Raw genomic sequence first — 25,100 nt, 5'->3', positions numbered from 1 at the left:
CTTGACGAACTATCGTTGTGGTTTTGATGCGTAGGCAAGAACGGTTCTTGCTAAGCCCGTAGCAGCCACGTAAAACTTGCAGCAACAAAGTAGAGGACATCTAACTTGTTTTTGCAGGGGCATGTTGTGATGTGATATGGTCAAGACGTGATGAGATATAAGTTGTTGTATGAGATGATCATGTTTTGTTGAAGTTATCGGCAACTGGCAGAAGCCCTATGGTTGTCTCTTTGTTGCATAAGATGCAAGTGCCAAATAATTGCTTTACTTTATCGCTATGCGATAGCAATAGTTGCAAGAGCAATAGTTGGCGAGACGACCATGTGACGACACATTGATATAGATCAAGATGATGAAGATCATGGTGTCGTGCCGGTAACGATAGAGATCATGACAGTATTTTGGAGATGGAGATCAAAGGCGCAAGATGATCATGGCCATATCATGTCACATATTTTGATTGCAAATGATGTTTATCTGTTATACATCTTATTCTATTTTGTTTGACGGTAGCATTTTAAGATGATCTCTCACTAATTATCAAGAAGTGTTCTCCCTGAGTATGCACCGTTGCGAAAGTTCTTCGTGCTGAGACACCACATGATGATCGGGTGTGATAGGCTCTACGTTCAAATACAACGGGTGCAAAACAGTTGCACACGCGGAATACTCAGGTTAAACTTGACGAGCCTAGCATATAACAGATATGGCCTGGAATACAGAGACCGAAAGGTCGAGCGTGAATCATATAGTAGATATGATCAACATAGTGATGTTCACCATTGAAACTACTCCATCTCACGTGATGATCGGACATGGTTTAGTTGATTTGGGTCACGTGATCACTTAGAGGATTAGAGGGATGTCTATCTAAGTGGGAGTTCTTAAGTAATATGATTAATTGAACTTTAATTTATCATGAACTTAGTCCTGGTAGTATTTTGCAAATTATGTTGTAGATCAATAGCTTGCGTTGTTGCTTTCATATGTTTATTTTGATATGTTCCTAGAGAAAATTGTGTTGAAAGATGTTGGTAGCAATGATGCGGATTGGATCCGTGATCTGAGGTTTATCCTCATTGCTGCACAGAAGTATTATGTCCTTAATGCACCACTAGGTGACAGACCTATTGCAGGAGCAGATGCAGACGTTATGAACGTTTGACTAGCTCAATATGATGACTACTTGATAGTTTAGTGCACCATGCTTAACGGCTTAGAATCGGGACTTCAAAGACGTTTTGAACGTCATGGACCATATGAGATGTTCCAAGAATTGAAGTTAATATTTCCAGCAAATACCCGAGTTGAGAGATATGAAGTCTCCAACAAGTTCTATAGCTAAAAGATGGAGGAGAATCGCTCAACTAGTGAGCATGTGCTCAGATTGTCTGGGTACTACAATCGCTTGAATCAAGTGGGAGCTAATCTTCCAGATAAGATAGTGATTGATAGAGTTCTCTAGTCACCATCACCAAGTTAGTAGAACTTTGTGATGAACTACAGTATGCAAGGGATGACGAAAACGATTCCCGAGCTCTTCGTGATGTTGAAATCGACGAAGGTAGAAATCAAGAAAGAGCATCAAGTGTTGATGGTTGACAAGATCACTAGTTTCAAGAAAAGGGCAAAGGGAAAGAAAGGGAACTTCAAGTAGAATGACAAGCAAGTTGTCAGTCCCACGAAGAAGCCCAAAGCTAGACCAAAGCCTGAAAGTGAGTGATTTTACTGCAAAGGAAATGTTCACTAGAAGCGGAAATGCCCTGAATATTTGGTGGATAAGAAGGATGGCAAAGTGAACAAGGGTATATTTGATATACATGTTATTGATGTGTACTTTACTAGTGTTTATATTAGCCCCTGAGTATTTGATACTTGTTTGGTTGCTAAATATTAGTAACTCGAAACAGGAGTTGCAGAATAAACAGAGACTAGTTGAAGGGGAAGTGGCGATGAGTGTTGGAAGTGGTTCCAAGATTGATATGATCATCATCGCACACTCCCTATACTTTCAGGATTAGTGTTAAACCTAAATAAATGTTATTTGGCGTTTGCGTTAAGCATGAATATGATTTAATCATGTTTATTGCGATACGGTTATTCATTTAAAGTCAAAGAATAATTGTTGTTCTATTTACATGAATAAAACCTTCGATGGTCATACACCCAATGAAAATAGTTTGTTGGATCTCGATCGTAGTGATACACATATTCATAATATTGATGCCAAAAGATGCAAAGTTAATAATGATAGTGCAACTTATTTGTGGCACTGTCGTTTGGATCATATCGGTGTAAAGCGCATGAAGAAACTCCATAAAGATGGATTTTCGGAATCACTTGGTTATGAATCATTTGATGCTTGCGAATCGTGCCTTTTGGGCAAGATGACTAAAACTCCATTCTCCGGAACAATGGAACGAGCTACTGACTTATTGGAAATAATACATACCGATGTATGCGATCCGATGAGTGTTAAGGCTCGTGTCAAGTATCATTATTTTCTAACCTTCACAGATGATTTGAGCAGATATGGGTATATCTACTTAATGAAACATAAGTCTGAAATAGTTGAAAAGTTCAAAGAATTTCAGAGTGAAGTGGAAAAATCATCGTAACAAGAAAAATAAAGCTTCTACGATCTGATCGTGGAGACGAATATTTGAGTTACGAGTTTGGTCTTTAATTAAAACAATGTGGAATAGTTTCACAAACTCATGCCACCTGGAACACCACAGCTTAATGGTGTGTCCGAACGTCATAACAGTACTTTATTGGATATAGTGCAATCTATGATGTCTCTTACTGATTTACCACTATCGTTTTGGGGTTATGCATTAAAGACAACTGCATTCGCTTTAAATAGGGCACCATCAACATCCGTTGAGACGACGCCTTATAAACTGTGGTTTAGCAAGAAACCAAAGTTGTCATTTCTTAAAACTTGGAGTTGCGATGCTTATATGAAAAAGGTTTTCAACCTGATAAGCTCAAACCCAAATCGAAGAAGTGTGTCTTCATAGAATACCCAAAGGTAACTATTGGGTACACCTTCTATCACAGATCCGAAGGCAAGTTATTCGTTGCTAAGATGGATCCTTTCTAGAGAAGAAGTTTCTCTCGAAAGAAGTGAGTGGGAGGAAAGTAGAACTTGATGAGGTAATTGTACCTTCTCCCAAATTGGAAAGTTGTTCATCACAGAAGTCAGTTCTAGTGATTCCTACACCAATTAGCGAGGAAGTTAATGATGATGATCATGAAACTTCAGATCAAGTTGCTACCGAACCTCGTAGGTCTTCCAGAGCAAGATCCGGACCAGAGTGATACGGTAATCCTGTTCTGGAAGTCATGTTACTAGACCATGATGAACCTACGAACTACGAGGAAGCGATGATGAGCCCAGATTCCACGAAATGGCTTGAGGCCATAAAATCTGAGATATGATCCATGTATGAGAACAAAGTATGGACTTTGATTGACTTGCTCGATGATCAGCAAGCCATGTTAAATAAATGGATCTTCAAGAGGAAGACGAACACTGATAGTAGTGTTACTATCTACTAAGCTCGACTTGTTGCAAAATGTTTTCAACAAGTTCAAGGTGTTGAATACGATGAGATTTTCTCACTCGTATCGAAGCTTAAGTCTGTCCGAATCATGTTAGCAATTGTCACATGTTATGAAATCTGGCAAATGGATGTCAAAACTACATTCTTTAATGGATTTATTAAAGAAGAGTTGTATATGATGCAACCAGAAGGTTTTGTTAATCCTAAAGGTACTAACAAAATGTGAAAGCTCCAGCGATCCATCAATGGACTGGTGCAAGTATCTCGGAGTTGGAATATACGTTTTGATGAGTTGATCAAAGCATATGGTTTTATACAGACTTTTGGAAAGGCCTGTATTTACAAGAAAGTGAGTGGGAGCACTACAACCTTTCTGATAAGTATATGTGAATGACATATTATTGATCGGAAATGATGTAGTATTTTTTCTGGAAAGCATAAAGGAGTGTTTGAAAGGAGTTTTTCAAAGCAAGACCTCGGTGAAGCTGCTTACATATTGAGCATCAAGATCTATATAGATAGATCAAGACGCTTGATAAGTTTTTCAATGAGTACATACCTTGATAAATTTTTTGAAGTAGTTCAAAATGGAACAGTCAAAGAAAGAGTTCTTGCCTGTGTTGCAAGGTGTGAAGTTGAGTAAGACTCAAAACCCGATGTCGATGTCAAAACCGGCGGATCTCGGGTAGGGGGTCCCGAACTGTGCGTCTAGGCGGATGGTAACAGGAGACGAGGGCACGATGTTTTTACCCAGGTTCGGGCCCTCTTGATGGAGGTAAAACCCTACGTCCTGCTTGATTAATATTGATGATGTGGGTTACAAGAGTAGATCTACCACGAGATCAAGGAGGCTAAACCCTAGAAGCTAGCCTATGGTATGATTTTTGTTCGTCCTATGGACTAAAGCCATCCGGTTTATATAGACACTGGAGAGGGCTAGGGTTACACAGAGTCGGTTACAATGGTAGGAGATCTACATATCCGTATCGCCAAGCTTGCCTTCCACGCCAAGGAAAGTCCCATCCGGACACGGGACGAAGTCTTCAATCTTGTATCTTCATAGTCTTGGAGTCCGGCCGATGATGATAGTTCGGCTATCCGGACACCCCCTAGTCCGGAACTCCCTCAGTAGCCCCTGAACCAGGCTTCAATGATGACGAGTCCGGCGTGCATATTGTCTTCGGCATTGCAAGGCGGGTTCCTCCTCCGAATAATTTATAGAAGATTGTGAACACCAGAATAGTGTCCGGCTCTGCAAAATAAATTCCACATACCACCGTAGAGAGAATAATATCCACACAAGTTCAATCTGCTGACGTATTCCGTGGCGTGACGTCACACCACAACCAAGCCTTTATTTGAAACGTTTTTATTGTACCACTTCAGCGTGTTTAGCAAAGCGGTTTCCTTGGCACGTCCTGTCGAAGCAGAGATCGTGTTCCCCTTATTCCGGGATTCCCATCAATACGGACGTGGGTAACTCAACCGCGCCATCAATCGTGACGCTTGGGGGATAAGCGAGTTTTACCAGGCCGGTGGGGACGCGTGTTTCTGTCCGCCCATATAAGGGGATAAAGATCCAACCCTTTTACCTGCGCCTTCTTCCTCCTTGGCTTATCCATCTCTGTGAACTCGAGCTCTAGGCCCAAGCCTGCACATCTCACCTCAACCTTCTCCAAATATGTCCGGAGCGGGAGGCAACTGGATGGCCTCCTCCGTCACGGAGGGGCATATCCAGAAGCTGCGCAGCGCCGGATACTTGTTCAGCGACATCACGCATCGGCTCCCCGACGAGGGAGAGCTCATCCCCACCCCTAGGCCCCATGAGAGGGTAGTATTCCTTCCCCATTTCCTCCGCGGACTGGGCTTCCCACTTCATCCCTTTGTCCGGGGGCTCATGTTCTACTACGGCCTAGATTTCCATGATCTGGCCCCAAATTTTATTCTCAACATCTCGGCGTTTATCGTCGTGTGCGAGGCCTTCCTCTGCATCCAGCCCCACTTCGGCTTGTGGCTCAAGACCTTCAGTGTCAAGCCGAAGGTTATGAAGGGCAGCCAAGCGGAGTGCGGAGGCGCCATGGTGGGTAGGATGTCCCACGTTACGTGGCTGGAGGGCACCTTTGTGGAAACCATCAAGGGGTGGCAATCAGGGTGGTTCTACATCACCGAGCCGCGTGATCCCGAATGGGCAGCGGCCCCCGAATTCAGATCCGGCATCCCCACACGGCTCACCTCCTGGAAAGAGAGCGGCCGGATTTGGGGCGATTCGGCGGAGCTGACCGGACTCCAAGCCTGCGTCCAAAAGCTGGTGGACAAGAAGCTCAAGCTTGTCAACGTAGTCCAGGTCATGCTCATCCGCTAGATTCTCCCGTGCCAACGATGGGGCTTCAACATGTGGGAGTTCGATCCGGCGCAGCACCAGACTTTGAATGGGCTCTTCGACACTATGTACGAAGAGGTCTGGAAGGTGCTATTCAAGGGCGCTGAGGCTCCCGCATCCGCTACCGAAGATCGCGAATTCAGCTCGCAGCGTCCAGCTGACGAGGTAAGTGATATTGTCCTTTACGGGACGCTTGTTATTCATAGTTTGACTCTATGCGGGATCTAAACTCCCCTTCCTTTGACAGGGCTGGCTGAAGAAGGCCGCACAGGCTATCTGTCCGGCCCCTTTGCCAGAGGACCCAGCTGACGCCCGCCTAACGGGGCTGCTGCCTCCGGCACCCCACGTGGTGCCGGAGAATAAGGCCAAGAAGAAGGCCACGGGGACTCGGAAGAGTTCCCGTTTTCAGGTGCTATCGGACGATGAATCCGAAGCCGACTCCTCCCACCAAGGCGAGGAGGAGAAGAAGAAAGCCTCTCCCCCAGCGGGGGGAGGGAAGAAAAGGAAGGCCTCCCCAACAAGGGAGGCCGAAGGGTCCAAGAGGGGAAAAACTCGTCCCCCGGACTGTTCCGCCAACGCGAGTGACGACGACGAGGACTGGCCTCCAAGGGCCAAGCCTCTGGCGAGATCGTAAGTATCCGAACTCCCGAATAACTTCAAGGTTTTCGTTTTCCGTCACATTATGTCTTTCTAATGCCGCATACAACCCTGCAGTCCGCCTAAGGATGATCTCCCCACTTCATCGACGGGTCCTTAAGGGCATCGGATATGGATTCTCTTTTGACTGCCTCCACCCCCCGTGATGCAGACGATGCCGAGGTGGGATCCCAGGAAGGGACCCACCAGGAGGAGAGGGCCCCGGAGGTGTCGCAGGACACCCTCCCGGACTTTGCACCGGACTCAGCCCCAGAACCCATAGTGGCTCCGGAGTCCGACGGGCGACCCCTTCGTAAGAAGGGCAAGACCGCGACGCCGGCTGCCTCCGTCCAACCGGAGGTGCCGGATAATTTGCTGGAGGCGCTCAACGGCGCCTCCATCAAAGAGGAACACCGCACTGTTATGAGTTCGGTGATTCAGAAGGTTCAGCTCGCCAAGAGCGGGCTGACCGAAGCCTGCAGCAGCCTTCTAACAGGCATTGAGGTAAGAGTTTCAATATATGTAAAATGGTACCGCATAGACAGTAGCCCCTGATGCTCGGTTCGGTGTTCGGAAAGAAAAGCCGGACTGAGGATCTTTAGAAAGATAATCGCAGGAGTCATGAAAATATGTCAATATGGGATTGCAGGCTGTGCTACTGACCTCTGCCGCACTAAATGCGGAGGTCAAAACTTTGAAGGAAAACCTCGAGCGGTCCGAGAACGAGCTCGGCCATGCTAAGAAGCAGCTCGAGGAAAAAGAAGGTGAGTAATACCTTACGAAAATTGTACCTTACAGAAAAGGATTTGGTTGCAAGAAAAATGACAAGGATAACTGGGGTATTGCAGGGGCCACTAACAAGGTGGCGACCCTGAAGGAGGCGGTGGCCGCGGCCGAACGTAATGCGGCTGCGGAGCGCACCGAGCGAGAGAAACAGGAGGCACGGGTGGCGGAGGTACAGCAAGAGCTCCAGGATCTCGTGAAGAAACACGAGAGCCTGGAGCGTGACTCAAAGACTCGAGAGTCTAAGCTTGCAACGGCTCTTGAGAGTGCCAAAGCCGCTAAGGCCGAAGCCTACAAGGCCCTCCAGGACATAGAGGCGGTGAAGAAAATAGCAGCGGGTAAGGCATTTTTCATGCAAAGTAAGCATGTGAGTGTTAATTACCTGTTGCTTACCCGAATTCGGAGCTCTCCAGGAGCGTTCGCAGATCTTCCCCGCAGCGTGTCCGATGCTGCCGCATTCTACCGGGCCGAGGAGGGGAGCTCAACGGAGAAGGTCTTCTGGTCTCAGTATGCTGAGGCCGGACATCCGGTGCCCCTTAGCGACCAGCTGAAGCAGCTGGTCGAGCTCCACAAGGCGGCCGAACAGGCCATGAAGGGCCTCATAGGTTGGCTGTGGCCTAAGGAGGTTATGCCTGGGAGCTACTTCGGCCTGGTGCGGCGGCTGGTGGACGCGTGCCCGTGGGTTGAAGTTATCAAGCACTCCGCCTGTATCGAGGGTGCGCGCCGGGCCCTTGCCCGCGCAAAGGTGCACTGGGGCAAGATGGATGCCCAGAAGCTTGTGACGGACCCCCCACCAGAGGGCAAGGAGCATCGCACGCCCAAGATGTATTATAGGAGTGTGCTGAAGGGCGCCCACACTATTGCGGGTGAGTGCTCCAAAGATGTAATATTTGAGTAGACTCCCATTTTGTCATCCTGTGCGCTGAAAACTTGGTTCATATGCGCTAATCAACGCTTGTTAATTTAAAATATTACCTTCTGTGCGGCTGTTTATCAAATCTGAGAGATGGCAAGTCGTCGGCTTCAGCCCCCATGCCACGAGTGCTGGGGTGTTCGGGATAAACTTGAGCGCTCTTGTTCCCATTTTTGGGTCCATCTAGGGAGGCGCTCAACACAACGAACAAGGCAACCGAACTTATAATGCTTGAACACTCTCACTTAGCCATAGAATTCTATAATTTTAAATTTCGGCGAAGCCCCTAGTTTTCGGAAGGCCGAATTTGGGGCGCTATCCACGCCTTGACCGGACAGAATCTAGCTCCTCGCTCTAAGCGGCATAAGTCTTTAGGGACTCGCAAAGAACCTCTCGAACAACGACCAGCTCTCACCTCATCATGACGGTCAGTTTTAGCTTTCTCCACTGAGGCGTTAACCCAGCTCAACTGGGGCGCAATCGCAGTGGTTCTCCGAGTGCTACCTTAGCCGATAAAATGGAACGTAAGGTACCAAAACATGGGAGCCGGCAAACCCAACTATTGACCCAAGAACATGATTCGGAACCGATGCATATAATGATATAAGTTCGGGGTGCCGCACTTGTGAAAGTGTTCGGATTTATCACACCATAACGCGGGAAACATAAGCCCCTAGATTTTCGTTGTAGCCTTTCTCCTTCCCTGGCTGTTGTATCGTGGGTTTGGCATGTCTGCTGCCGGACAGGGCCTTTGACGAACGGAGTCCTGTGGGTAAAAAATAAAAGGAGAAAAAAAAGAAACGACACACTTAAGAGCCCCTGGTGCGGTTGAGCCGTAGTTTGGGCTTATCGTGGTTGAGCCCCTTGCCCCATGCCCATGGTATCTTCAGAGCGTAATGGAGTACGCGAAGGGTCTGTCTTAATGTTTTACAGGGGCTGGGGTTGGGGCCGCACTGCTACGCGTGCTCGGAACGTGCCAGGTGGTCGTGTTGTAGGTTACTCCGGGCGCGCTTAGCTGTGTCCGGCCGCTTAGCAGCCGAACTCGAGAATTGCCTTAAAAGGCTGCTTTGTACTTCTGCCGCGAGAGCCACTGTATGTTCCTCCGTTTGGAGGGAGCGTTCGGTGTTTCCGTTGACCGTGATGACTCCTCTAGGGCCTGGCATCTTGAGCTTGAGGTATGCGTAGTGCAGCACCGCGTTGAACTTGGCGAACGCGGTACGTCCGAGCAAGGCATGATAGCCGCTGCGGAACGGGACTATGTCAAAGATTAACTCCTCGCTTCGGAAGTTATCCGGGGATCCGAAGACCACTTCCAGTGTAACTGAGCCTGTACAATTGGCTTCTACACCTGGTATGACGCCTTTAAAGGTCGTCTTGGTAGGTTTAATCCTTGAGGGGTCTATGCCCATTTTGCGCATCGTGTCCTGATAAAGCAGGTTTAGGGTGCTACCGCCGCCCATCAGGACTCTGGTGAGATGAAATCCATTGACGATTGGGTCTAGAACCAATGCGGCAAACCCACCATGGCGAATGCTTGCGGGGTGGTCCCTTCGGTCAAAGGTGATCGGGCAAGAGGACCATGGATTGAACTTCGGGGCAACTGGCTCCATCGCGTATACATCCCGGAGTGCACGCTTCCGCTCCCTTTTGGGTATGTGCGTGGCATATATCATGTTCACCGTCCGCACCTGTGGGGGGAAACCCTTCTGTCCTCTATTGTTCGGCCCGGCCGAACTTACTGTGTCCAGGGTGACGATGATCGTCACGTATCGTGGGGCGCCCACGTAATCCATAGATCGATCTTGATTGTCTTGCCTTATCCTCCAATATGTCGCGCAGGTCCGGAGTGTTCCCCTGTGTCCTTGTGCTTTTCGAGCGATGTCGGGGTACGGGTCTAGTGAAGGGCCTTGAGGCCTCTCTGTCGCGACCACGGGGTGGTCGATCAGCCGTATTGTCTCCTGGTGAAGCGGGATCATATGCCTCCACCTCTAATCGGGGGAGCAGCTTACGTTTGGGGTAGCTTTTGGAGGGGCGTTCGAGTTCATGCTCTTCGGCCGCGAGGACTTCGGTCCATCTGTCGGCTAGCAGATCTTGATCAGCTCTAAGCTGCTGCTGCTTTTTCTTGAGGCTGCTTGCCGTGGCCATAAGCCTGCGTTTGAAACGCTCCTGTTCGACGGGATCCTCAGGCACGACGAATTCGTCGTCGTCGAGGCTTGCCTCATCTCCGGAGGGAGGCATATAGTCCTCTACCTCTTCTTTGGCCGCTCTCTCATGAGGGCTGGCGTCCCCCTCCTCCTGTGCTGGATCCTGCTGGAGTGGGTTGTCTTTGGCGCTATCCGGTGTATTATTGTCTCCGGTGCCGGAATCCTCATTCTTGCTGCGGCGGGATTTAGAGCGGCGCCGCTGACGCCGGCGCTTGGGCTGTTTCTTGGAGGGGTCATCCTCCGCTATTCCTTCGCCGTTCCCATCCTTTGGGATATCCACCATGTATATGTCGTATGAAGAGGTGGCTTTCCAGTGCCCGTTGGGCGCTGGTTCTTGGTCGTCTCCGGCATTGTCGTCCATACCGTCGATGTCCTCAGAGTCGTAATCTAGCATGTCGGTTAGATCATCGACAGTGGCTACCAAGTGGGTGGTGGGTGGGCTCTGAATTTCTTCGTCGTCCGCATCCCAACCGTCCTGGCCGCAGTCCGGCCAGGCCTCTCCTGATAACGAGAGGTACTTTAGCGAACTCAAGATGTCGCCAAAAGGTGAGTGTTGAAAGATGTCCGCCGCGGTGAACTCCATGATCGGCGCCCAATCGGATTCGACTGGAGGGGGCGCGGGAGGTCCGGAGTCCGGCAAGGAGTCCGGCGCCTCGGAGTCACGAGCTTCACGGGGGACAAGATCGGTGTTCGGCTCTATCGCCGTAGAGGTTGCAGCCCCTGAGGTGGTGTCTAGCCATCCATCCTTGGTCTGCGCAGCCGGCTCCGAGTCGAAGATCGGAGAGGGTTCGAGTGCGGCCTCCAGGGTACTGTCCGGCTGCAGAGCTAATTCATGTCCATCGTGACAGTACGGCACGCTCGGCCGTGGCTCAAATCCATCGAGGATCAAGTCCCCGCGGATGTCGGCCGTGAAGTCCAAACTTCCAAATCTGACCTGACGGCCAGGGCGTAGCTTTCGATATGCTCTAGATGGCCAAGCGAATTGGCCCGCAGTGCAAAGCCGCCGAATACGAAGATCTGTCCGGGGAGGACAGTCTCACCCTAGACTGCATCGTTGATGATGATCGAGGAAGCCATCGAGCCTATCGGTGACGACACAGAGGAACTCTCAATGAAAGCACCAATGTCGGTGTCAAAACCGGCGGATCTCGGGTAGGGGGTCCCGAACTATGCGTCTAGGCGGATGGTAACAGGAGACGAGGGACACGATGTTTTTACCCAGGTTCGGGCCCTCTTGATGGAGGTAAAACCCTACGTCCTGCTTGATTAATATTGATGATGTGGGTTACAAGAGTAGATCTACCACGAGATCAAGGAGGCTAAACCCTAGAAGCTAGCCTATGGTATGATTGTTGTTCGTCCTATGGACTAAAGCCATCCGGTTAATATAGACACCGGAGAGGGCTAGGGTTACACAGAGTCGGTTACAATGGTAGGAGATCTACATATCCGTATCGCCAAGCTTGCCTTCCACGCCAAGGAAAGTCCCATCCGGACACGGGACGAAGTCTTCAATCTTGTATCTTCATAGTCTTGGAGTCCGGCCGATGATGATAGTTCGGCTATCCAGACACCCCCTAGTCCGGAACTCCCTCACCCGACTATGGCAGAAAATATAAAGAGAATGAAAAGTCATTCCCTATGCCTCAGTCATAGGTTCTATAAAGTATGCTATGCTGTATACCAGACCTATTGTATACCTTGCTCTGAGTTTGGCAAAGGAATACAATTTTGATCTAATAGTAGATCACTGGACAGCGGTCAAGAATATCCTTAGTGAGGACTAAGGAGTTGTTTCTCGATTATGGAGGTGATAAAAGAGTTTGTTGTAAAAGTTACATCGGTGCAAACTTTTACACCAATCCAGATGACTCTAAGTCTCAATATGGATACATATTGAAAGAGGGAGCAATCAGCTAGAGTAGCTCCGTGCAGAACATTGTAGACATAGAATATTTGCAAAATACATACGACTCTGAATGTAACAGACCCGTTGACTAAGCTTCTCTCATGAGCAAAACATGATCACACCTTAGTACTCTCTGGGTGTTAATCACATAGCGATGTGAACTAGATTATTGACTCTAGTAAACCCTTTGGGTGTTGATCACATGACGATGTGAACTATGGGTGTTAATCATATACAGATATGAATATTGGTGTTAAATCACATGATGATGTGGACTAGATTATTGACTCTAGTGCAAGTGGGAGACTGAAGGAAATATGCCCTAGAGGCAATAATAAAGTTACTATTTATTTCCTCATATCATGATAAATGTTTATTATTCATGCTAGAATTGTATTAACCGGAAACATAATACATGTGTGAATACATAGACCAACATAACGTCACTAGTATGCCTCTACTTGACTAGCTCATTAATCAAAGATGGTTATGTTTCCTAACCATAGACATGTGTTGTCATTTGATTAATGGGATCACATCATTAGGAGAATGATGTGATTGACATGACCCATTCCGTTAGCCTAGCACTTGATCGTTTAGTATATTGCTATTGCTTTCTTCATGACTTATACATGTTCCTATAACTATGAGATTATGCAACTCCCGTTTACCGGAGGAACACTTTGGGTGCTACCAAGCGTCACAACGTAACTGGGTGATTATAAAGGAGTACTACAGGTGTCTCCAAAGGTACATGTTGGGTTGGCATATTTCGAGATTAGGTTTTGTCACTCCGATTGTCGAAGAGGTATCTCTGGGCCCTCTCGGTAATGCACATCACTATAAGCCTTGCAAGCAATGTAGCTAATGAGTTAGTTACGGAATGATGTATTACGTAACGAGTAAAGAGACTTGCCGGTAACGAGATTGAACTAGGTATTGGATACCGACGATCAAATCTCGGGCAAGTAACATACCGATGACAAAGGGAACAACGTATGTTGTTATGCGGTTTGACCGATAAAGATCTTCGTAGAATATGTGGGAGCCAATATGGGCATCCAGGTCCCGCTATTGGTTATTGACCGGAAACAAGTTCTAGGTCATGTCTACATAGTTCTCGAACCCGTAGGGTCCGCACGCTTAACGTTTTGTTGACGATAGAGTATTATATGAGTTATGTATGTTGGTAACCGAATGTTGTTCGGAGTCACGGATGAGATCGTGGACATGACGAGGAACTCCGGAATGGTCCGGAGATAAAGTTTGATATATGGGATAATAGTGTTTGATCTTCGGAAGAGTTTTGGAATTCACTGGAAGGGGTTCCGGATGTTTCTCGAAATGTTTGGGTATGAGAACACGTTATTTGGGCCAAAGAGGAAAGCCCACAAGGTTTTTGGAAAGCGCAAAAGGAAGTTTTGCGGAGTCCAGGGGCCAGACGCCAGGGTCCCTGGCGTCTGGGGCCAAACGCCGGGAACCCTGGCGTCTGGCCCTGGAGTCCGAGAAGGACTCTTGCCTTTCGGGTGAAACCGACTTTGTGGAGGCTTTTACTCCGAGTTTCGACCCCAAGGCTCAACATATAAATAGAGGGGCAGGGCTAGCACCAAAGAGAGATGAAGGAACACCAAGCCGTGTGCCGGCAACCCCGTCCCCTCTAGTTTATCCTCCGTCATAGTTTCTGTAGTGCTTAGGCAAAGCCCTGCGGAGATTGTTCTTCACCAACACCGTCACCACGCCGTCTTGCTGCCGGAACTCATCTACTACTTCGCCCGTCTTGCTGGATCGAGAAGGCGAGGACGTCATTGAGCTGAACGTGTGCAGAACTCGGAGGTGCCGTGCGTTCGGTACTTGGATCGGTCGGATCGTGAAGACGTACGACTACATCAACCGCGTTGATAAACGCTTCCGCTTAGCGATCTTCAAGGGTATGAAGATACACTCCTCCTCTCGTTGATATGCATCACCATGATCTTGTGTGTGCATAGGAAAATTTTGAAGTTACTACGTTCCCCAATAGCTTCCTCCTCCACCAATTGGGTGGGTGCATGGTTCACATCCGCACGTCCCATCCCGCATGTCCCCTCTGCCCTCGGGTCTGGAGCCGCCTCAACAGGATGCATCTCCTAGTTTGTCGCCATCCTGCTTGGCCTCGATAGATCTGCTTCTTGGGATCCGGCTATTCTAGAGCTTGACCACAGGGATCCATGTGCACCGAGGCGATTGGCTCTTCGCCAAAGCCGACAGGGCGTCAACCCGAACAGCCGGGCCCAGCTCTGGCGCCAGCATCACAGTCCTCCTGCCGTCCTCACATGGCTCCGATGCCGAGGCCTCGACTGGTGATTGGCTGGAAGCAACGATGGGGCGACCTCTTGACGTGTCCACCTGATCCTGGTCTCTTGCTAGTGGCCGGTCCGATCCTTCCACGACCAGATCACTGACCGTTCCAGCATCCACAACTTGAACCCTCACATTGCGTGGGCTGGTCTCTCGCTAAGCCTCAGGCCCCACCACTCCCTGGCTCCTGGTTGCAACATCACCGTTGGCTGGGCTTCCTCCATTTGAAATCCTGCTTGAAGCAATCTGGGGCCCCTCTGTTGGGGAATGTAGCACAAATTCAAAATTTTCTACGCAACACCAAGATCAATCTATGGAGATTCTAGCAACAAGACAGAGAGGGAGTGCATCTTCATACCCTTGAAGATCGCTAAGCGGAAGCGTTGCAAGAACGCGGATGAAGGAGTCGTACTCGTAGCGATTCAGATCGCGGTTGATTCCGATCTAAGCACCGAACAATGGCGCCTCCGCGTTGAACACACGTACAGCCCGGGGATGTCTCCTCCTTCTTAATCCAGCAAGGGGAGAGGAGAAGTTGAGGGAGAACTCCGACGGCACGACGGCATGGTGGTGATGGAGCTCGTGGTTCTTCGGCAGGGCTTCGCCAAGCACTACGGAGGAGGAGGTGTTGGAGGAGGGAGGGGCTGCGCCAGAGGCAAGGGTGCTGCAGCCCTCCCACCCCCCTCTATTTATAGGGTGAAGGGGAAAGGGGGCCGGCCCCTATAGATCCCATCTAGAGGGGGGGGGGGGCGGCGGCCAGGAGGGGAGGCTTGCCCCCCAAGCAAGGTGGAGGCGCCCCCTCCCCTAGGGTTTTCAACCCTAGGCGCCTTGGGCCCTTGGGGAGGGGCGCACCAGCCCACTAGGAGCTGGTTCCCTCCCATATTCAGCCCATCAAGTCCCCCGGGGCAGGTGGCCCCACCTGGTGGACCCCTGGACACCTTTCGGTGTCCCGGTACAATACCGATAACCCCCGAAACCATTCCGGTGACTGAAACTGGACTTCCCATATATAAATCTTCACCTCCGGACCATTCTGTAACTCCTCGTGATGTCCGGGATCTCATCCGGGACTCCGAACATCCTTCGGTAACCACATACAATTTCTCATAACAACTCTAGCGTCACCGAACCTTAAGTGTGTAGACCCTATGGGTTCGGGAATCATGCACACATGACCGAGACGTTCTCCGGCCAATAACCAATAGCGGGATCTGGATACCCATGTCAGCTCCCACATGTTCCACTATGATCTCATCGTATGAACCACGATGTCAAGGATTCAAGCAATCCTGTATACAATCACTACAAGAGGAACCCCCCTATAACAACGCTTTTTCCGTATCTAAAGGTCCATATATGCGTTGTTAGTGTCTTTACCAACGGTTCAGGATGCGTTGCCTTATCCGGTGTTGCTAGCGCATAATGCAACACTTATACTGGCGTTGCTAAAAGGGGCCGTTGCAAGAGTACAACACATAAAACCAACTTCTACAACACTTTTATATGTTGTTGCTTCATGTACAGGAATCAAAATCTCACTGCTCGGCAACAAAATTTTTGCAAAACTTCAAGTGTTGGTTCATATATAATGTGATTATTATTATTATTAAATTAATTCGCCATATAATGGTGATAATTATGTATATCAAGTGAGGAAAAAATAGAATATACTCACAAGAGGAAGAGATCATATATATATTGAATAAAACTGTTGGATTACAATAGTGGATATTACAGGAGGAACATCATCCCAATGTGATCCATAATCTAAATATTTTCTTGAGAGTGAAACTTAAACCGAAAATAATCCATCAACTAGAATTAACTAAGACTTAACCGAGGAACATCATCTAACAGGAACAACATCACTACAACTTTAACTAAAACTAACTTCAACTAAAACTGAAGGCATCCATCATCATCATCATCATCAACGGGAGCATCATCATCATCAACAACAATGGGAACATCATCATCATCATCATCAACGGGAACATCATCATCATCATTGCAGTATAGTTGCCACAAACCATAGAATCATCCATATATCTTTTGATTGAATCTACAAAGAAAATAACAAAATGAATTTTTAACACACAATGAACTGACACCATGCAAGTAGTGAGAGAGGCAGGTTATAAGTCACTTACAAAGGTTGAAGGCCATGCAATTTATGTTATACATAGTAGATGGAAATACATCCATAACCTATCTCAAGATCATCATTGACCGGTTAGTATTAGTTTTTTTACCGCTTTTTGAGGGGTTCAGGTTACAGACTTAAACTATACTAGCAAGAGGAAAATAGTATCTCACACCCTTATCCTAATAAGCATGGCGGATAACCTACCACAGCTTCGCTTCCTCAATTTCTACATGCCATTACATTTTATAAACAGTAGCTACTTCAAACTTATTCAAGCAGATACTATCTGGTTAATTCCTGTAAAAATAAATTAAGAGGTTAATTAATTAGTCATCCCTTTGAACAGTAATGCTCTACTTTTCTGATGCTTGGATTGGATGGGTTAATTAATTAGTCATCCTTTTGAGTAGTAATGCTCTACTTTTGTTATTAAAATCCCCCAAAAGACATTAAGTTGTCACACAGTTGCATGTCTGTGTGTCTTGTCCAGAAGTTGAAGCAACTGCCGCATGTGGCCATTAAGCAAGTTGAGGTTACTTTTTGCAAAGAAATATGATCCCAAAGAACAATTCCTTGAAGCGACTTGGAAAACAAATGGGCTGTCCAGTAACTTACTTCATAATTAAGCACAGAAGTCATCATGGCATCCAACAGAAGATATGGAAGATTTGTAGCTGATCTGCATCAGTACAGTTACACCAACATGTAACAACATCACATTATTTCAGCATTGTTCCCTTGGAATCTGTACAGTGTAGTGATGAATATGTGGCACAAGAAAGAGAGGTGGCAACCTGTTTGGTACCTTGAAGAAGGCCTTGCTCCTGAGCTAGTGATCCTGCGCTCATGAACTGAAAGAAACAAGAAGACCAACATGAAAAAATAATCAACAAACCTCGTCAAACTGTACTTGGAGACTGACAGCGAGCTCGGGGCTAAGCGCCATCTCATCCAGCGTCTAAATGAGGGCCCTGCCAATGGCAGACTGCCAATACAACTCAAACGCCCCTGCCATCCCTCTTCTGATCCCTCACCCTGCCAATCAACATTATCAGAATGCAGAATAGCACCAACAGCTTCACTTCCAGTTAGACAACCTGACCGTCACCTGGTTGTTGCTCCCTGCACACCTACATGCGAAGAGAAAAGTAGAGGTTAGAGAAAGGGGGAGCAGAGAGGATGAAGCCAAGGTAGGGGATGCACTCACCGGACGGAAGGAGGACGACATGGACACATGTTCCCGAGCTGACGCCCGAAACCCTAGCCATGGGGGAGGGTCGAGCGTGGGCTTTGGTGGCCATGACCATTGGATCTACCTAGCCAGATGGGAGGGCGGCGCGGTGCGAGTGGACCTTCAATTGTGCTTCGCGGTGGCAGGATTCAACGGACATCGCCTGAATCAGCTGCCGCAGGTGGCGCAGGGAGGAGCCACGTGATGAGAGAGAGACGTGATGTGGTAGGGATGGGTGGGTCGAGGATGCGGCGAATCTGGCAGCCACCAGGGTTGCGAGGTGGGAGGAGGGCAGGGGGAGGGCCGGCGGCGAGGTGGTTTGGAGGAGGTAGATTAGGCCGTGGGTGGCGGCGATTTGGGAGAGATGAGAGGATCGGGGGTTCTGTTTCTCGCGCGTCTCTTTATCCTTTCCTCTGTTTTTTTTCTTATGTACTACCACCTACAACTCTACAGCGCATATGCTACAACCATAATATGTGTATCTACTGAAAATTTACAACACATAGTCAAAATGTTGTAGAATTTGTGTTGCTTTATAGGGGGTATCCTTGTAGTGAATGCCCATTGTCAATCGGTACGTTACTTGCCCGAGATTCGATCATCGGTATCCCAATACCTCGTTCAATCTCGTTACCGGCAAGTCACTTTACTTTTTCCGTAATGCATGATCCCGTGACTAACTACTTAGTCACATTGAACTCATTATGATGATGCATTACTGAGTGGGCCCAAAGATACCTCTCCATCATACGGAGTGACAAATCTCAGTCTCAATTCGTGCCAACCCAACAAACACTTTCGGAGATACCTGTAGTGCACCTTTATAGTCACCCAGTTACATTGTGACGTTTGGTACACCCAAAGCACTCCTACGGTATCCGGAGTTACACAATCTCATGGTCTAAGGAAATGATACTTGACACTAGAAAAGCTTTAGCAAACGAACTACGTGATCTTGTGCTATGCTTAGGATTGGGTCTTGTCCATCACATCTTTCTCCTAATGATGTGATCCCGTTATCAATGACATCCAATGTCCATGGTCAGGAAACCATAACCATCTATTGATCAACGAGCTAGTCAACTAGAGGATCACTAGGGACATGTTGTGGTCTATGTATTCACACATGTATTATGGTTTCCAGTTAATACAATTATAGCATGAACAATAGACAATTATCATGAACAAGGAAATACAATAATAACCATTTTATTATTGCCTCTAGGGCATATTTCCAACAGTCTCCCACTTGCACTATAGTCAATAATCTAGTTCACATCACTATGTGATTGCAATGAATCCAATACCCATGGGGTTTGATCATATCTCGCTTGTGAGAGAGGTTATTTGTCAACGGGTCTGAACCTTTCAGATCCGTGTGTGCTTTACAAGTCTCTATGTCTAGTTGTAGATGCAGCTACCACGTGCTATTTGGAGCTATTCCAAATAACTGTTCTATTATATGAATCCAGTTTACTATTCATAGTCATCCAGATTAGTATCAAAGTTTGCATCGACGTACCCCTTTATGACGAACTCTTTTACCACCTCCATGATCGAGAAAATTCCTTAGTGCACTAGTTACTAAGGATAACTTTGACCGTTGTCCTGTGATCCATTCCTGGATCACTCTTGTACCCCTTGACTGACTCATGGCAAGGCACACTTCAGGTGCGGTACACAGCATAGCATACTCTATAGCCTACGTCTAAAGCATAGGGGACGACCTTCGTCCTTTCTCTCTCTTCTACCGTGGTCAGGTCTTGAGTCTTACCCAATGCTCACACCTTATAACACAGCCAAGAACTCCTTCTTTGCCGATCTATTTTGAACTCCTTCAAAATCTTGTCATGGTATGTGTCCATTTGAAAGTACTATTAAGCGTTTTTGATTTATCCTTATAGATCTTGATGCTCAATGTTCAAGTAGCTTAATCCAGGGTTTCCATTGAAAAACACTTTTCAAATAACCATTTATGCTTTCCAGAAATTCTACATCATTTCCGATCAACAATATGTCAACAACATATACTCATCAGAAATGCTATAGTGCTCCCACTCACTTCTTTGGAAATACAAGTTTCTCATAAACTTTGTATAAACCCAAAATCTTTGATCATCTCATCAAACTGTATATTCCAACTCCGAGATGCTTACTCCAGTCCTTAGAAGGATTGCTGGAGCTTTGCATACTTGTTAGCATCTTTCAGGATTGACAAAACCTTCTGGTTGTATCACATACAACCTTTCCTCAAGAATATCATCGAGGAAACAATGTTTTGACATCCTATCTGCAAGATTTCATAAATCATGCAGTAATTGCTAATATAATTTCAACAGACTCTTAGCATCGCTACGAGTGAGAAAGTCTCATCGTAGTCAACTCCTTGAACTTGTCGGAAAACATCTTAACAACAAGTCGAGCTTTCTTAATGGTGATACTTACCATCATTGTCTGTCTTCCTTTTAAAATCCATCTGTACCCAACAGCCTTACGACCATCAAGTAGTTCTTCCAAAGTCTACACTTTGTTTTCATACATGGATCCTCTCTCGGATTTTATCGCCTCAAGCCATTTGTCAGAATTCGGGCCCACCATCGCTTCTCCATAGCTTGTAGGTTCATTGTTGTCTAGCAACATGACTTCCAAGATAGAATTACTGTACCACTCTGAAGTAGTACGCATCCTTGTCGATCTACAAGGTTTGGTAGTGACTTGATCCGAAGTTTCATGATCACTATCATCAACTTCCACTTCAATTGGTGTAGGTGCTACAGGAACAACTTCCTGTGCTCTACCACACACTGGTTGAAGTGATGGTTCAATAACCTCATCAAGTCTCCACCATCCTCCCACACAATTCTTTCGAGAGAAACTTTTCCTCAAGAAAGGACTCGTTTCTGGAAACAATCACTTTTGCTTCAGGATCTGAAATAGGAGGTATACCCAACTGCTTTGGGTGTCCTATGAAGATGTTTTTATCCACTTTGGGTTCGAGCTTATCAAGCTAAAGTGTCGCAGCTCCAAACTTTTAAGAAATGACAGCTTACGTTTCTCTAAACCATAGTTCATACGGTGTCATCTCAATGGAATTACGTGGTGCCCTATTTAAAGTGAATGCGGTTGTCTCTAATGCTTAACCCATAAACGATAGTGGTATTCGATAAGGGACATCATGGTATGCACCATATCCAATAGGGTGCAGCTATGATGTTTGGACACACCATCACACTATGGTGTTCCAGGCGGTATTAGTTGTGAAACAATTTCCACAATGTCCTAATTCTATACCAAACTTGTAACTTAGATATTCATCTCTATGATCATATCATAGAAATTTTATCCTCTTGTCATGATGATCTTCAACTTCAGTCTGAAATTACTTGAACCTTTCAATAATTCAGACTTGTGTTTTGTCAAGTAAATATACTCAGCATCTACTCAAATCATCTATGAAGTAAGAACATAACGATATCCACTGCGTGCCTCGGCACTCATTGGACAACACACATCAAAGTGTATTACTTCCAACAAGTTGCTCTCCTGTTCCATCTTACTGAAAACGAGGCTTTTTAGTCATCTTGCCCATGTGATATGATTTGCATGTCTCAAGTGATTTAGAATCAAGTGAGTCCAAACGATCCATCTGCATGGAGTTTCTTCATGCGCACATACCAATAGACATGGTTCGCATGTCTCAAACTTCTCAAAAACGAGTGAGTCCAAAGATCCATCAGCATGGAGCTTCTTCATGCGTTTTATACCAATATGACTCAAATGGCAGTGCCACAAGCAGGTGGTACTATCATTACTATCTTATATCTTTTGGCATGAACATGTGTATCACTACGATCGAGATTCAATAAACCATTTATTTTAGGTGCAAGACCATTGAAGGTATTATTCAAATAAACAGAGTAACCATTATTCTCCTTAAATGAATAACCGTATTGCGATTGACATAATCCAATCATGTCTATGCTCAACGCAAACACTAAATAACAATTATTTAGGATTAACACCGATCCCGATGGTAGAGGGAGCGTGCAATGTTTGATCACATCAACCTTGGAAATACTTCCAACACATATCGTCACCTCGCCTTTAGCTAGTCTCCGTTTATTCCGTAGGCTTTTATTTCGAGTTACTAACACTTAGCAACGAACCGGTATCTATTACCATGGTGCTACTAGGAGTACTAGTAAAGTACACATTAATACAATGTATATCCAATATACTTCTGTTGACCTTGCCTGCCTTCTTATCTACCAAGTATCTAGGGTAATTCTGCTCCAGTGACCGCTCCCCTTATTACAGAAGCACTTAGTCTCGGGTTTGGGTTCAACCTTGGGTTTCTTCACTAGAGCAGCAACTGATTTGCCGTTTCATGAAGTATCCCTTCTTGCCCTTGCCCTTCTTGAAACTAGTGGTTTTACTAACCATCAACAATTGATGCTCCTACTTGATTTCTACTTTCGCGGTGTCAAACATCGTGAATAGTTCAAGGATCATCATATCTATCCCTGATATGTTATAGTTCATCACGAAGCTCTAGTAGCTTGGTGGCAGTGACTTTGGAGAACCATCACTATCTCATCTGGAAGATTAACCCCCACTCGATTAAAGTGATTGTAGTACTTAGACAATCTGAGCACATGCTCAACGATTGAGCTTCTCTCCCTTAGTTTGCAGGCTAAGAAACTTGTCGGAGGTCTCACACCTCTTGACGTGGGCACGAGCCTGAAATCCCAATTTCAGCTCTTGGAACATCTCATATGTTCTGTGACGTTTCAAAAAATCGTCTTCGGCGCCTCAATTCTAAACCGTTTAACATCATTGAACTATCACGTAGTCATCAAAACGTGTATGTCAGATGTTCGCAACATCCACAGACGACGTTCGAGGTTCAGCACACCGAGCGGTGCATTAAGGACATAAGCCTTCTGCGCAGCAATGAGGACAATCCTCAGTTTACGGACCTAGTCCGCATAATTGCTACTATCAACTTTCAACTAATTTTTCTCTAGGAACATATCTAAAATAGTAGAACTAAAACGCGAGCTACGACATAATTTGCAAAGACCTTTTGACTATGTTCAGGATAATTAAGTTCATCTAATCAAATTATTTGATGAACTCCCACTCAGATAGACATCTCTCTAGTCATCTAAGTGATACATGATCCGAGTCAACTAGGCCGTGTCTGATCATCACGTGAGACGGACTAGTCATCATCGGTGAACATCTTCATGTTGATCGTATCTACTATATGACTCATGCTCGACCTTTCGGTCTCTTGTGTTCCGAGACCATGTCTGTACATGCTAGGCTCGTCAAGTCAACCTAAGTGTTTTGCATGTGTAAATCTGGCTTACACCCATTCTATGCGAACGTTAGAATCTATCACACCTTATCATCACGTGGTGCTTCGAAACAACGAACCTTCGCAACGGTGCATAGTTAGGGGGAACACTTTCTTGAAATTTTAGTGAGGGATCATCTTATTTTTCCTACCGTCGTTCTAAGCAAATAAGATGTAAACACATGATAAACATCTCATGCAATCAAATAGTGACATGATATGGCCAATATCATTTTGCTCCTTTTGATCTCCATCTTCGGGACGCCATGATCATCATCGTCACCGGCATGAAAACATGATCTCCATCATCGTGTCTTCATGAAGTTGTCTCGCCAACTATTACTTCTACTACTATGGCTAACAGTTTAGCAATAAAGTAAAGTAATTACATGGCGTTATTCAATGACACGCAGGTCATACAATAAATTAAGAAAACTCCTATGGCTCCTGCCGGTTGTCATACTCATCGACATGCAAGTCGTGATTCCTATTACAAGAACATGATCAATCTCATACATCACATATATCATTCATCACATCCTTTTGGCCATATCACATCACACGGCATATGCTGCAAAAACAAGTTAGACGTCCTCTAATTGTTGTTGCAAGTTTTTACGTGGCTGCTATAGGTTTCTAGCAAGAAGGTTTCTTACCTACGCCAAAACCACAACGTGATATGCCAATTTCTATTTACCCTTTATAAGGACCCTTTTCATCGAATCCGATCCGACTAAAGTGGGAGAGACTGGCACCCGCTAGCCACCTTATGCAACAAGTGCATGTTAGTCGGTGGAACCTGTCTCACGTAAGTGTACGTGTAAGGTCGGCCCGGGCCGCTTCATCCCACAATACCGTCGAAACAAGATAGGACTAGTAACGGTAAGCATATTGAACAAAATCAACGCCCACAACAACTTGTGTTCTACTCGTGCATAGAATCTACGCAATAGACCTAGCTCATGATGCCACTGTTGGGGAACGTAGCACAAATTCAAAATTTTCTATGCAACACCAAGATCAATCTATGGAGATTCTAGCAACAAGAGAGAGAGGGAGTGCATCTTCATACCCTTGAAGATCGCTAAGCGAAAGCGTTGCAAGAACGCGGATGAAGGAGTCGTACTCGTAGCGATTCAGATCGCGGTTGATTCCGATCTAAGCACCGAACAACGGCGCCTCCGTGTTGAACACACGTACAGCCCGGGGACGTCTCCTCCTTCTTGATCCAGCAAGGGGAGAGGGGAAGTTGAGGGAGAACTCTGACAACACGACGGCATGGTGGTGATGGAGCTCGTGGTTCTCCGGCAGGGCTTCGCCAAGCACTACGGAGGAGGAGGAGGTGTTGGAGGAGGGAGGGGCTGCGCCAGAGGCAAGGGTGCTGCAGCCCTCCCACACCCCCTCTATTTATAGGGTGAAGGGGAGAGGGGGCTGGCCCCTCTAGATCCCATCTAGAGGGGGGGCGGCGGCCAGGAGGGGAGGCTTGCCCCCCAAGCAAGGTGGAGGCGCCCCCCTCCCCTAGGTTTTTCAACCCTAGGCACCTTGGGCCCTTGTGGAGGGGCGCACCAGCCCACTAGCAGCTGGTTCCCTCCCATATTCAGCCCATCCAGTCCCCCAGGGCAGGTGGCCC

Source organism: Triticum aestivum, chromosome 1B (genome assembly GCF_018294505.1).
Source record: "Triticum aestivum cultivar Chinese Spring chromosome 1B, IWGSC CS RefSeq v2.1, whole genome shotgun sequence".
NCBI classification, from domain to species: domain Eukaryota; kingdom Viridiplantae; phylum Streptophyta; class Magnoliopsida; order Poales; family Poaceae; genus Triticum; species Triticum aestivum.
The sequence above is the reverse complement of the archived record's forward strand: the minus strand, read 5'-3'. Positions refer to the sequence as shown.